At 40.5% G+C, this 13,696-nt stretch overlaps 1 protein-coding gene across 2 annotated transcripts in view; it reads left to right on the top strand.

The window, feature by feature from the left end:
• TCF7 (transcription factor 7) overlaps positions 1 to 13,696 on the top strand; it is a 66,472-nt gene that overhangs the window by 29,111 nt on the left and 23,665 nt on the right. The gene's annotated exons all lie outside the window — the stretch shown is intronic.

The raw sequence follows: 13,696 nt of genomic DNA, 5'->3' as shown, positions 1-13,696 counted from the left end.
CGAGAGCTTGCATTTCAGGGCAAAAGGAGCCACAAAATAATGCTCAAGTACTTTAGTACAGTAAACTACAGCGGTGGAAAACCCCTAGGGAGTTCTCTGAGTTCTGCTATTAAAAGGATTCAGATTCCTACATACATATTAAAAATTGTACTTTTTTTTTTTTTGGACCAGACTGTTTGCGTATTCAGATCTGCAAACTTAACTCTGGGGTATGATAGTATAGATTCAAATCTGCTCTCAAGGCAGCGTGGTCTAGCAGGTTAGCACAATGGACGGTAGCAACCTGGCTAAGTCTGGGTCTATTGTTATTTGAGTCAATAACTCCCAGCGTGACCTTGCACAGGTCACTTTCAGCTTCTTGTGTCTTAGCCCAGCCTTTACCCCTGGGGCACGACCCTTCATTTGTTCGCCGTGGGACATCCAGGGAGCCATGCCCACAAGGTGAGAAAAAGACAAGTCACAGAGAGCTCAGATGTAGCAATGAGGAAAAGCTAATAAAGTATCCTTCAGCTTTCTAGGGAATTAACTCCCTCAAACAACTGTTAAAGTAAGAGCCTGTCTACACTACCAAATCAACCATGTAGGGGGAACTTATCGTTGTAACACTGTTGTCTTCTGACATGGTTATGAGATAGTTCAGTCGTGCAATATAGTCAGGACCTAAGCATGTTATAACTATAATCCTTTAAAGAGACCCACACAGGTGAACACCCACTCAAGTCTTTGGGGATCTGTATGGAGGTCCACCCTCTCGGTTCTCTTTTTAGGAATGGGTCATCCGTACTGCAAGCTAAAGCTAAGTCTTCAATCTGTTTGCAGACTAGCATTTTCTAATCAAGTTCCCTGACATGGCTGACTTTATAGTGTCAGTGGTTCCTAAATTGGGTGACTGGCTCCCACTGTGAGGATCTGATCACTGGGACTGCACTGCATTCCGTGGTTTAGTTTCCTGTGGGTTTGCACCCTTTGTATTTCATGTTCAAATGAACCCCAAACTCAAAGCAAAATCAAGTTGAAAGAGCAAAGTTGCACGGGAAAAAAAAATTCTCATCAAAACCATATGAAATTGCGAGTTTCACATTGTTTCAACATGAAACCTTTGATCAGCCCTAGTTTGTGAACCTTTTGATGAGCTTAGGCTGAGTTTCATGTTTGTAATGAAACCCAAGGCCAGCCACACTTTGTGTGGTCTCAGATTTCGTAGTGAAAGTTTTTCCTGGCTCTACAAACCATGTTATCCCCAGAGTGTAGTTCATGGTCTGCCTGTTCAAGCAGTCGCTGGAACCTTTGAAAAAATTCTGCTTCGAAGCAATTCTCTCTGTTCCCTCATTATTTAATAATTAATATGAAGCAAGGAGAATAACTAATCTGCTGCTTATTCTCCTTGTAGTCAAAGTCTTAATCCTCCATTTATAATGTCACCTTGCCACCAGCAACTTGTTGTGGTATCACAAACAGGACATGATAACTTCAGCTGAGGTTTGAACTGCAGAAGCAAGCAGCCTCTCAAAATCCTGGTTTCATATCAAAGACCAATAAACTGAAATGATCATACCACTTAGCACTTTTGTTCCAGACATTACGCAGTCCAGCTGAGGAATCTCAATACCTGAAAAACAGGATTTGATTATACATGATAAGATCTAATTTATAATATGAGTGACATAATACGAGTCAAGTAGGTAATCCTTATTATGCCAGTATTATAGATAGAGAAACTGAGGTACAAAGCAATAAGGAATAGAACTAAGGTTTCTTGACTTTATGCTGTTCCTTGACAACAATATCATCCCATTATCACTCCACCCCAAAATTATATCAGAATAAATGTTTCTAAATAGAATGTATTGACAACACTGATTAAAACCTGGAAAAGGAACTCAGAAATCCCCAAATGTCAAGTGTAGGTACAGGCATTGCTCTGGCAGTTAATATATCATAGATTGCTGTTGTTTGTTTTACTAAGTGTCCGCTAGTATATGGTGTGAAATGTAACATAGTAGTGTTATTAACAGTAGAGCTGGTCCTTTGAAATATGTGTTAGCTACTTATGCAAAACAATCTGTTCAACCTTGTATTTAGCTGTGACACTCTGAGTACATTTCCTAGACCTGAAGAAGAGCTCTGTGTAAGTTGAAGAGCTTGTCTCTCTTACCAACAGAAGTTGGTCCAATGAAAGATAATACTTCATCCATCTTGTCTTTCTAACAGAGCTGGTTGAAATATTTCAAAATTCAGAATTTTTCATCAAAATTCCATCTGGTATAAATCCAGATTAAGGGCTCAATCCAGCTCCTTTTCAGTTGAGTGACAATATTTTCATTGATTTCCATGGGAGTTGGATTGCGCTGATGATTTGCAATAGAGTTACTTGGGTTTACAGCAGATGTAATTGACTGTGGATTTACTCTGAAGTAGCTGAGAAGACGGTAGTCTACAAAACTAAATGCTTCCTCTTGTCATTTTTTTCTCAAATAAACTAATTTAAAAATACAATCCTGATTTCCTTTCTTGACCTCCTCCTTCCCTCCCAAATAACCATTTGAAACAATTTCCACCTTTTTCCCAGTTGAGTCTTAAGTATAAGAGGAGGCATGGTGTTAATTTACATACAGGGTGAGAGAGTAATCAACAAACGCTTATGCAAGGTTACGTGTGAGTGCAGATGGAATGATTGGCCTTGCTGGACCAGCACTACACATTGCCCTGGAATGCAAAGAGTAGCTAGCATAGCAGAGACTGCCTGTTGAGACTGTTATATTTTCAATTTAATTACAATTGGCATTTTGGCTAACTAGGGTGTTCTCACAAGTAAGAACTGCTCTCACAAAACTGTTTTTCAGTCAGGCTTGATTGATAGCAACCATAAAAACGATTCATTGTGTCAGGAAGTTGAAAAGCAAAAGGATCAAACAGTTTCTTGTTTAAATCTGGGTGATCTAGGGTACACTGAGTCAGCTCTAATGTATATTCAACACTCCCAACACAGGCAAAGAAAGCTCTCATTAAAAGTAACTGAAATCCTGTTGAAATCATTGGGCCAAATTTGACCTTTCATTACACCAGTGCAACTCCAGTCGAGTCACTGAGGTTGCATAGATTGTATCTGAGTGAAAAACGTGGTCCATAAGGAGTTTTACCCACAGAGGGCCAAATTGTGCCAAAATGGTGGAGATGTGGGTCCAGGGGAGTAGGGAGGGATTACTTCTGAGGGCCTTTGGAAGGTACACTGTTCTCCCCTCCTAGTGTGTAATTAATTCCAAGGCCTCAGCTGGATTCTGTGTCCAGCTCTGGGTACCACACTTCGGAAAAGAAGTGGACAAATTGGAGAAAGTCCAGAGGAGAGCAACAAAAACGATAAACGGTCTAGAAAACATGACCAACAATTGAAAAACACATTGGGTTTGTTTAGTCTGGAGAAGAGAAGACTGAGACCGAGACTTGATAGCCTTCAAAACATAAAAGGTTGCTATAAGGAGGAGGGTGATAAATTGTTCTCCTTAGCCACTGAGAACAGGACAAGAAGCAGTGGACTTAAATTGCAGCCAGGGAGATTTAGGTTGGACATTTGGAAAAACTTCCAAACTGTCAGGGTAGTTAAGCACTGGAACAAATTACATAGGGAGGTTTGGGAATCTCTTTCATTGGAGGTTTTTAAGAACAGGTTGGACAAACACCTGTCAGGGATGGTCTAGATAATACTTTGTCCTGACTCAGTGCAAGGAATTGGACTTCACGATCTATGGGGATCCTTTCCAGTCCTCTACATCTATCATTCTAAGAATCTGAGCCCTGTTTTCTCCATACTTTTCACTTTGAGGCCATTTATACCCCCAGAGACATACAGAAGGAGCATTGCCTATGCTGTCCAAGCACAGGAATTGCAGCTTTCCCCGGACCTTACATGAGGTCTGCCCTCCACCCCTGCCCAAGGCTTTCTTATGGACCTCTGACAGTCTGGCCCATAGGAGTCAGTAACGGTGGCTGAATAGTGCCTGCAGTGGGGATTAGCTGACCAGTCTTCAAACTGTTCCTTGTTTTAAATTGTAGGTAGTGTTGAAGGAATTTCCAGAAGTCAAGTGGCAAAATGTGATTAGTTGGGATTCTTTTCTAATCCTAACCATGGGGGCATTTGCTTCTCACTGTAGGAAGTATTTAGTACCATATGTGTGTGTTTGGATTTTTACCCCTTCCTGCTGCTCCCCTCTTGACAAAAAGTTTAAGTAACATTTAATACATTTTTTAAATGGTTTAAAAAAACAAAATCAAACTCTTTTGTCTTTAATCTGGTAAAAGCATCAGCTGTGGTGGAGGAGGAAGCCATTAAATTCCCTGTTAATTTCCCTGGCTGTCTAATTTTATTCAAATCCACCAAGCACAGATTTTAATTCGGCTGTTCTCATCAAGAGATCAGAGAGAGAAAATTGAAATGGGAAAGTGTGGTTTGACATATCAATGTGGACTTTCAAGAATTCAGCTGTAAAAACATTTTACATTTTAATTAAAGTGTTTATTTCATTTGGCACAATAAAGCATGCTTGTTTTCAACTGAAAAAAGGGTGTTAGGCATTAAAGAAACTAATTCCATATATCAAGAAAATTAAGATTTCTCCCAGGCAGACCTATAGTATCATCCCGGATTAGTGACAGTGGCATTCTTTGTAAACATGTCATCCTTGAAAGTGAGTAACAAGGAAAGCTCCTATCACTTTCCTGCTGCAGGGTGTCAATAAAAGATTCATTTGACTCCAAAGAGGATTATTTTTCCTCTGCCTCCTCAAGACAGGAGTTTAAGCAAGAAACTGAGAAAAAAACGTTAGTGCAGATTAGTATAATATGGTGGTGGTTGTGAGCAGAGAGACTGTTCTGGGTTGGCTATCCCTGTCACTAGTGGCTCTCCACTACCGTGCATTGGGAACGTATTGTATGTTTGTACCAAGGCTTCTCTTTTCTGGCTGTGCTCGTGAATTTGGTTTTGTGTTTCTGAATTTCAGTTTAATTGCTTCAAGGATGTATTTTAGACATTAGCAATCAACATTCCACAATCAAAGCTGTGAGTGTGCTGTGACAAGATTGGTCTCAATTCTTCAAAGAGGGGCCTAGATTCAGCCTCACTGCAGTGCTGCAGAGTGGAAATTCTGCAGCAGCTTCAGATAAATTAAAAAACAAACATTTTTATTGAATTAAACGTGGGAATGGGTAATACAATTTGTAAGCCATTCACCAAGTCACTTAAATAAATTTTATTCTGCTCCCTAGTTTTAAATGTTCAGTATGTCACAGATTAGATTTTGGAGCATGTTTTTGCGACGAGGTCGGGTCTGCAGAAAGTCTTTATCGCAGCAGAATCATGGTGTGCACAAGGCCTTCTCCATATTGGAGAGAGAGGAGCACGTTCACAATTGGCATAAGCAGAGGCAAAACCACGGGAGTTAAACAAACAACGTTCCACCCATTTATGTCAGTGGTGAATTAGGACCATGCTGTCAATTTCTCTTTTGTATTCACTACGTGAGTTTCTGGTCCCACTGAAGTCAATGGCAAAACTCTCATTAACTTCACTGAGATCAGGATTTTACGCACTGTGTCTGTTTTTCTGCCTGGACACTGTGAGACTTCAGTGGAATTTGGATTGGATCAGGCCCTAATTAAATTATTCATGATAATTTACAGTGGAAATGGTTTTGGCATCCACATAAATATCGAAGCAGTTCCTCGTAGCAGTAAAATAAATACTGAGGAAATGTAATAATGATTATAAATTATTATCCCATGTTGTCTGTACCTTATTATCTTTCAATTAGGCAGTAGCCCACATCGTAGAATGTAGGTGTGATGTGAAGCACCATGTCCTACATGTTAAAATGACCTCAAACTAATGTCATCTGACATTTGAGTAAGTATGTAGCCTTAGGAATTGTGTGAAATAGGGATCTACAAGGGACATCAGGATTAGCGTATCATTATTTTACTCTTACTTACTCTTTTCGCTGAGCGCAATGAGCATGCTTAATGTTGTGCAGAACATAGAGGAAACATGATATGACGCTTACAGAGAAAAACGGCAGACAACAACATACTGAAAACATCAGTCAAGGACGAAATGATATCATCATAGAATGCTGTAGGAGGGGATTTTGCTTCTCTATTTTTTAAGATAAATACTGCCCACTCTTCTTTGGATGGGGAGTTAACAATGATAGACTTTGTGTGTTTTGGAGAAAGGATTTGAGAGAGGACAGATTGGACATAAGAACAGCCATATTGGGTCAGACCAAGGATCCATTTAGCCCAGTATCCTGTCTTCTGACAGTGGCCACTGCCAGGTACTTCAAAGGGAATCAACAGAACTTGGTAATCATGAAGTGATCCATCCCGTTGCCCATTGCTAGCTTCTGACAAACAGAGGCTACGGATATCATCCCTGCCTATCCTGGCTAATAGCCGTTGATAAGCCTATCCTCCATGAACCTATCTAGTTCTTTTTTGAACCCTGTTATAGTCTTGGCCTTGACAACATGTTCTGGCAAAGAGTCCCACAGGATGGCTCTGCGTTGTGTGAAGAAATACTTCCTTTTCTCAGTTTTAAACCTGCCCCCTATTAATTTCATTTGGTGACTCTTAGGTCTTGTCTTATGAGGAGTATAACACTTCCTTATTTACTTTCTCCACACCAATCATGATTTTTTAGACCTCTATCATATCCCCCCCCCTTAGCTGACTCTTTTGCAAGCTGAAAAGTCCCAGTCTTATTAATCGCTCCTCATACGGAAGCCGTTCCATACCCTTAATCATGTTTGTTTGCCCTTTTCGGTACCTTTTCCAATTCTAATATATCTTTTTTGACATGGAGCAACCAGATTTGCATGCATTAGTCATTTAGGATTTATATAGAAGCAATATGATATTTTCTGTCTTATTATCTATCCCATTCCTAATCATTCCCAATAGGCAGCTACTTTATGAGGAGAAGGGAGGACATTTCAATATTGCCAACTCTAGGTTTTAAAAAATCATGAGCCAGACCTGAAAAACTTAATATTTTAAAATATAATAAATTTGGGGTTCTTGTTATTTGCTTTTGGGCTTTTGAGCACTTAGGGGTCACAGTTTCAAGTTTTTTCTCTCCAACCGTGGCTGGACGCTTTTTTTGTTTTGTTTTAATGACCGCTGAGATTCTCATATAATAATATGACTTCAGGAGCTGGAACTAAAGAAAAGCATCAGATATCACAAGAAAAACACAAAAGGCCTGATGCTACTCTCACTTTCCCTGGTGTAAGTCAGGGGTTGGGGGTAACTCTCTGGTGAAGCTGACTGAATTATACTGATGTGAGCAGACACTGGTCAAAGGAAGAGGTGAGGTGAAAGTAGAATAAATGAAGTGTGGGTAGGAATGGTATAGGCAGGAATGAAAGTGGAGTGAAGCCAGGTGGGTAACGGTTGAGGGAATTCATGTGAATAGGGAAAGGAAACCAGTGAAGAGATTTAAGAAGGGAAATTTTATGGTCAGGAGGGCTGATGCTGAAGATGATCTTGATGGTAACACGTTGGATGGACTGAAGGGACGTTAGGTAGCACAGGGAGGCTGGAGAGGAGCAAGTTACAGTGGTAAGTCTATTTGAGAGAGTCTTGTCTGGATGATTGCTGTTTGGCTGTAGTTGTGCTGAAGCACCATTGAACAGACTGCAACCTTTCATGCCCTTGGATTTATATACAAGGCCAGCCAACTTTCAGCTGCTCCACTTAACACCTTCAATTTTACCCAGCTTGTGTTTGTGTCAGTAATGGGTGCATCAGCAACAAGCACTCGTGTGAGTCAGATCAGTGCAGCCCTTGTCACTTGTGCGAAGAGGCCAAGTTTCACCACCTCTGATGTTAGGGGAAATCGAAACACCGTGAATCACATCAGTTTTTTTATTTTATTTCCCTTCAGCTCTTTCAAGTGAAGTAGCTGTTTTTGTTTTTATTTTCGTTGTAAATGGGGAGGGGGGAAAAATCGAAGCAGTTGCAAGCCTTGTCATGAGTGGAGAGAGAACATTTTAGCAAATAAATGGCAGGAAATAATGGACTGATAACAGACAAGGAAATCATGAGGCATTTGCCAAGAGATATGCTGAGAAATCTCTCAAAAAATTGCCACCCCCCTGCTGGAGCATATTCTGACTAAAGATGGACCCAAACCCAGATCCTCAATCTGATAATTCCTTTAGCTTTGTTTCAGATTCAAATCCATGTTTTGTAAATGTCTCCTTCAGAATGGTGTAAACTAAGTCCCTGGATCTGAACTTTAGATTGTTTGAAGTCTGGATCCAGATCTTGCAGTTGGAGCCCATTTCTAGTTCTCACCAAAGGGTATCTGTCTCCATGTTTTGTCTGTCTTGATGCTGTTACATACATACAAGGCAAGTCAAAATAATTCCTTTAGTACCTTGTGGAATGGCTATCTCACAGCTCCTTAAAACATAAGGCAATAAATAGCTAAACTTCCTACTTCCTTGTTTTTGCTTTCCTCCCATTCTCTCTTGAATATTTTCCTGATTATTTCTGAGTAAGATCTAATACCTCTATCAGACTCTTAGCATAAAATGGAGGCCAGAACTTACCAGCCTTTGAGGGTCAAGTAAGTGCCTTTTTATTTTTATTTTTTAACTCAAAGGGTTTAAAACTTTTTTTTCAAACATCACAAAACTGCATAATAGCCTATAAAGTCAGCACTCATATGACTCTGTTTGGGCTCACTCAGTGCTTCAGAAGATCCATATGACAAACATTTTCTGTATAGCCTAGAGTAGTGGTTCTCAAACTTTTTTTTTTCGCGGACCACTTGAAAATTGCTGAGGGTCTTGGCAGACCACTTAATGATCTTTGCAAATGTTGTTTGTACTGTTAGCTAACTATTGTAAAGCGCTTTGGATAAAAGCGCTATATAAGAAAAACCTTAATAATTACCTTTTTTTGTTATACAGATAAAAGCACATGACTCATATTTTAGTATCAGTAGTCTTACCTTTCTAATGCAATGGATCTGCCCTCTCTCCCCTGCCATGGCAGCACCCGAGCTGGAGCTGGGAAGGAGTGAAGATCTCTCCCCAGCAGCCGCAGCCCTGGAGCTGAGGAAATTCGCCTCTTTGGCCACTGCAGCCCTGCACATCCCATATTTCCCCCACTCCCTCTTCTGATCCCACTGCCCTCCCCCCCATCTACCCCGTAATCCCCCCAAAGCCATCAACTCATCTTACTCTTGCATCTTCTCCAGGGTCCAGGCACCTAATCAGTGGAGCCGCCCAGTTGCGCATCTTCGAGGGAACTATCCGCGGACCACCTGAATGGAGCTCATGGACCACTGGTGGTCTGCAAACCACAGTTTGAAAACCTGTGGCCTAGAGCAGTGGTTCTCAAACTAGGGCCGCCGCTTGTTCAGGGAAAGCCGGGCCAGGCTGGTTTTTTTTACCTGCCACGTCCGCAGGTTTGGCTGATCACTGCTCCCACTGGCCGTGGTTTACCGCTCCAGTCCAATGGGGGCTGCAGGAAGGGTGGCCAGCACGTCCCTCAGCCCGCGCTGCTTCCTGCAGCCCCCATTGGCCTGCAGCAGCGAACCACAGCCAGTGGGAGCCACAATCGGCCAAACCTGCGGACGCGGCAGGTAAACAAACTGACCCGGCCCGCCAGGGGCTTTCCCTGAACAAGCGGTGGCCCTAGTTTGAGAACCACTGGTCTAGAGGATGGCGTGCATGACACTGAAGCAGGAGCCCAGGACCCAAGTAGAGATGGATGTTACAGAACTGAAGCAGAAATAAGCGTTTGGATTAAATACTGCTTTCTGTTGCAATACAGTTAGTGTGGTTGTACCACTGTGACATTTCTTCCATTATCCCAAATGTTCCTTTGACTTTGGCACATCTCTACACTTGTAGGGAATTTTGGTACAGTGTACAGGTCCCCTTGAACATGTGCATTAGTGTGAGTTTAATTAAGTTGATTAGTATTGCAGCCATGGAGTGTTTGTTTCATAAGCAAAATTTGAGTGGAGAGCAGTGGGACTTTCTGTACCATTAAGAAGGCTTCTCGAAGTGAGGTAGCTCTTCTTCTAAATGTGACTGTAAATATTGGGCAATGATGTCAAAAGTTCACTTTGCAGGGAGTTTCTTTTCTCTGATATGGACGTAATCAACTCAGTACTTGTCCCTGCCACTCTAGGAGAGAAGCAGCCACTAAGGGACCTTTCCGATCTCTTTTATTTTTAAATTTCTTTTTTGAAAGAACCACCTACATCTTTCTCTCAACAGATAGATACTCCAGAAGTGAAATGTCTCTTCCTGTGCCCGTAAGCAGTGAGAAGTTCATCTCTTTCCCCTACTGAGTGTAACTTAAAAATAATAACCATCCTCATTTAAAAACAGAAACCCACAGCAACAAAATGAACATCGCGGGTGAACTACTCCTTTTCTGAGACAAAAGAACCTCATGCCAACACTAAGCTCAGAGCATTTTAGCTTTTGTTCTTTTAGGAAAAGTTAAAGTCCTTTGCCAGTGATGGAACAGGTGTGGAGTTCTGACCGGAAATATATAGTAAGCTGAGAAGATTGCTCAGATCTTTCCTCAATCATGCATAGAGCTATTTATAAATAGCAAAGTTGGCATTGCTTTAATATTGAATAACCTTAACTTTTAGGACAGATGAAATTATTTTCATAGAATCATAGAAATGTAGGGCTGTGAGGGTCCTTGAGAGGTCATCTGTCCACCCCAGCACTGAGGCAGGACCAAGTATACCTAGTCCACCCCTCAGGTATTTGTCTAACTTGTCTCAAAAATCTCCACAACCTCCCTTGGAAGCTTGTTCAGTGCTTTACTATCCTTATAGTTAGAAAGTTTTTCCTACTATCTGTCTTAAATTTCACTTGTTGCAGATTAAGCCCATTATTTCTTGTCCTACCTTCAATGGACATAGAAAACAATTGATAACTGTCCTCTTTATAACAGCCCTTAACATATTTGAAAACTGTTATCAGGTCCCCCTTAGGCTTCTCAAAACTAAACATGCCCAGTTTTTTAATCTTTCCTCATAAGTCAGATTTTCTAAATGTTTGATCAGTTATGTTGCTCTCCTCTGGACTCTCTCCAATTTGTTCAGCTCTTAAAGTGTGGTGCCCAAAACTGAACACAGTATTCCAGCTGAGGCCTCACCAGTGCTGAGTAAATCAGGACAATTACCTCCTATGTCTTACATACAACATTCCAGAACGCACATCAGCCTTTCTACAACTGCATCACACTGTTGACTCGTATTCAGTTTGTGATCCACTATAATTCCCAGCTCCTTTTCAGTAGTACTACCACCTAGCCATCTATTCCCCCATTTTGTATTTTGTGCTTTTGATTTTTCCTTCCTAACTATGTTATTTTGCACTTGTCGTTATTGCATTTCATCTAGTTGATTTCAGACCAGTTCTCCAGTTTGTCAAAGTAATTATGAATTCTAATCCTATCCTCCAAAGTGCTAGCAATCCTTCCATCCTGATGTAATCTGTAAATTTCATAAGCATACTCTCTACTTTATTATCCAAGTCATTAATTAAATTATTGAATAGTTCCAGATTCAGGACACCCCACTGTGAAAAGTGACTAGATACATCCCCCCTAGTTTGACAGCCAGCTGTTGGTAACTACTATTTGAGCATAGCCTTTCAGCCAGTTTTGCAACCACTTATAGTAATTACATCTAGACCATATTTTCTTAGTTTATGTAGGAGAATGTCACGTGGGACTGCATCAAAAGCGTTTATCAAGATATATCTTATCTACAGCATCCCCCCATCTTTGACTAATAAACCTGTCAAAGGAGGAAGTTAGGTTTGTTTGGTAATATTTATTCTTGGCAAATTCATGTTGGCTATTACTTATAACCCTATTATCCTCTAAGTGCTTACAAATTGACTGTTTTATACATTTGTTCCAGTATCTTTCCAGGTATCCTAGATAGTCTAACTGGCCTGTAGTTCCCCAAGTCCTCTTAGTACCTATCTTTAAACAGGGAAACAGTGTTTGCTCTTCTCTAGTTCTCTGGGACCTTATCCATCTTCCATGAGTTCTCAAAGATAATTGCTATTAGTACCAACAGTGCTTCAGCTAGTTTCTTAAGTATCCTAGGGTGAATTTAATCAGGCTCTGCCGACTTGACTAATCTAAATATTCTAATATATTATCTAAGTATTCTTTAATTTGTTCTTTCCCTATTTTGGCTTACGTTCCTTCCCCCATCTCCCCTTGCTAATATTCATTGTGTTAAGTATCTGATCACAATTTACCTTTTTAGTGAAGACTGAAGCAAAAAAAAAAAAAAAAGGCATTAAACACCTTAGCAGCCTTGATGTCATTAATTATTAGCTCTTCTTCCCTGCTATCTAGAGGACCATGCTTTCCTTCATCTTTCCATTATTCCTGGTTCTGTTTATAAAATCTCTACTGATTTGCCTTTTATGTGTCTTCCTAGGTGTAACTCATTTTGTTGTTTTAGTCTTTCTGATTTTGTCCCTACATGCTTGTGCTATCCTTTTGTACTCATCCTTAGCACTTTGTCCATGCGTCTACTTTTTATAGGATTCCTTTTTGATTTTCAGGTCACTAATGAAACCATACTTGGCCTCTTATTATTCTTCCTATCTTTCCTTTGCAGAGGGATAGTTTGCTGTTGTGCCTTTAATATTGTCTCTTTGAGAAACTGCCTGCTCTCCAGAATTCCTTTTTTCCTTAGATTTCTTCCCTTGGGACCTTACCTGCCAGTTCTCTGGGTTCATTATAATCTGCTTTTTTGAAGTCGATTGTCCTTATTCCATTGCCCTCACTCCTTCCTTTCCTTAGAATCCTGAAATCCGTCATTTCAAGATCTCTTTTACCCAAATAGCCTTCAGTGTTCAGACTCTCAACCAATCCCTCCCTGTTAATCAGAAACAAGTATAAAATTGCTGTCGCCCTAGTTACTTTCTCCACCTTCTGAAACAATAGCAGAGACGTTCAGTGTCCTAGTGCAGCAAGTACTACTCTAGTGTATGGCTTCGGAATTGGATATGGAAAAGATTTATCCATTCATCTTGTCTATCCAGGCTCAGCACAGGATTGTTTTCTCAGCACATTCATCAATGTGTTGTCCTATCAAGTTTTAAATGCCCTGATATCCAAGGCTTTCTACTTCTTTCTTTTTGAGACCTCTTGTTAACAGGACATTTCTTCTAATATGCAGCTTAAAAATTCCCTTTTCTGCATTTCATCCCATTATTCCCAGTATAATTCTTTGGACCGAGGCAATTCCTCTCATCTTTGGTTTTTACATCCAGGTATTTTGCAGATGATCCTCATATCCCCACCTCTTAATTTGTTTGGCCATACACACTATACATATATTTATTTCTTTTAGTCTTTTCTCCTAGGTCAATCCCTCTTGCTCCTTAAATGCAATTTAGCTCTGAAAAATAGGTAAATAAGGAGCTTCTTACTCAACAGATCTGCTTTCTTTGTATTTTCAAAGTCATATAATAGAATCATAGAAATGTAGATCTGAGAGGGACCTTGAGAAGTCATCTAATCCATCCCCCTGCACTGAAGCAGGCTTAAAGTACCTAGACCAATCTTGGTGGGTGTTAGTCTAACCTGTCCTTAAAAACTTCCAAGGATGGGGATTGCACAAACTCCCTAA

This window comes from Gopherus flavomarginatus, chromosome 7, assembly GCF_025201925.1.
Source record: "Gopherus flavomarginatus isolate rGopFla2 chromosome 7, rGopFla2.mat.asm, whole genome shotgun sequence".
Lineage (NCBI taxonomy): Eukaryota > Metazoa > Chordata > Testudines > Testudinidae > Gopherus > Gopherus flavomarginatus.
This window is presented reverse-complemented; position numbering and strand designations above follow the sequence as displayed.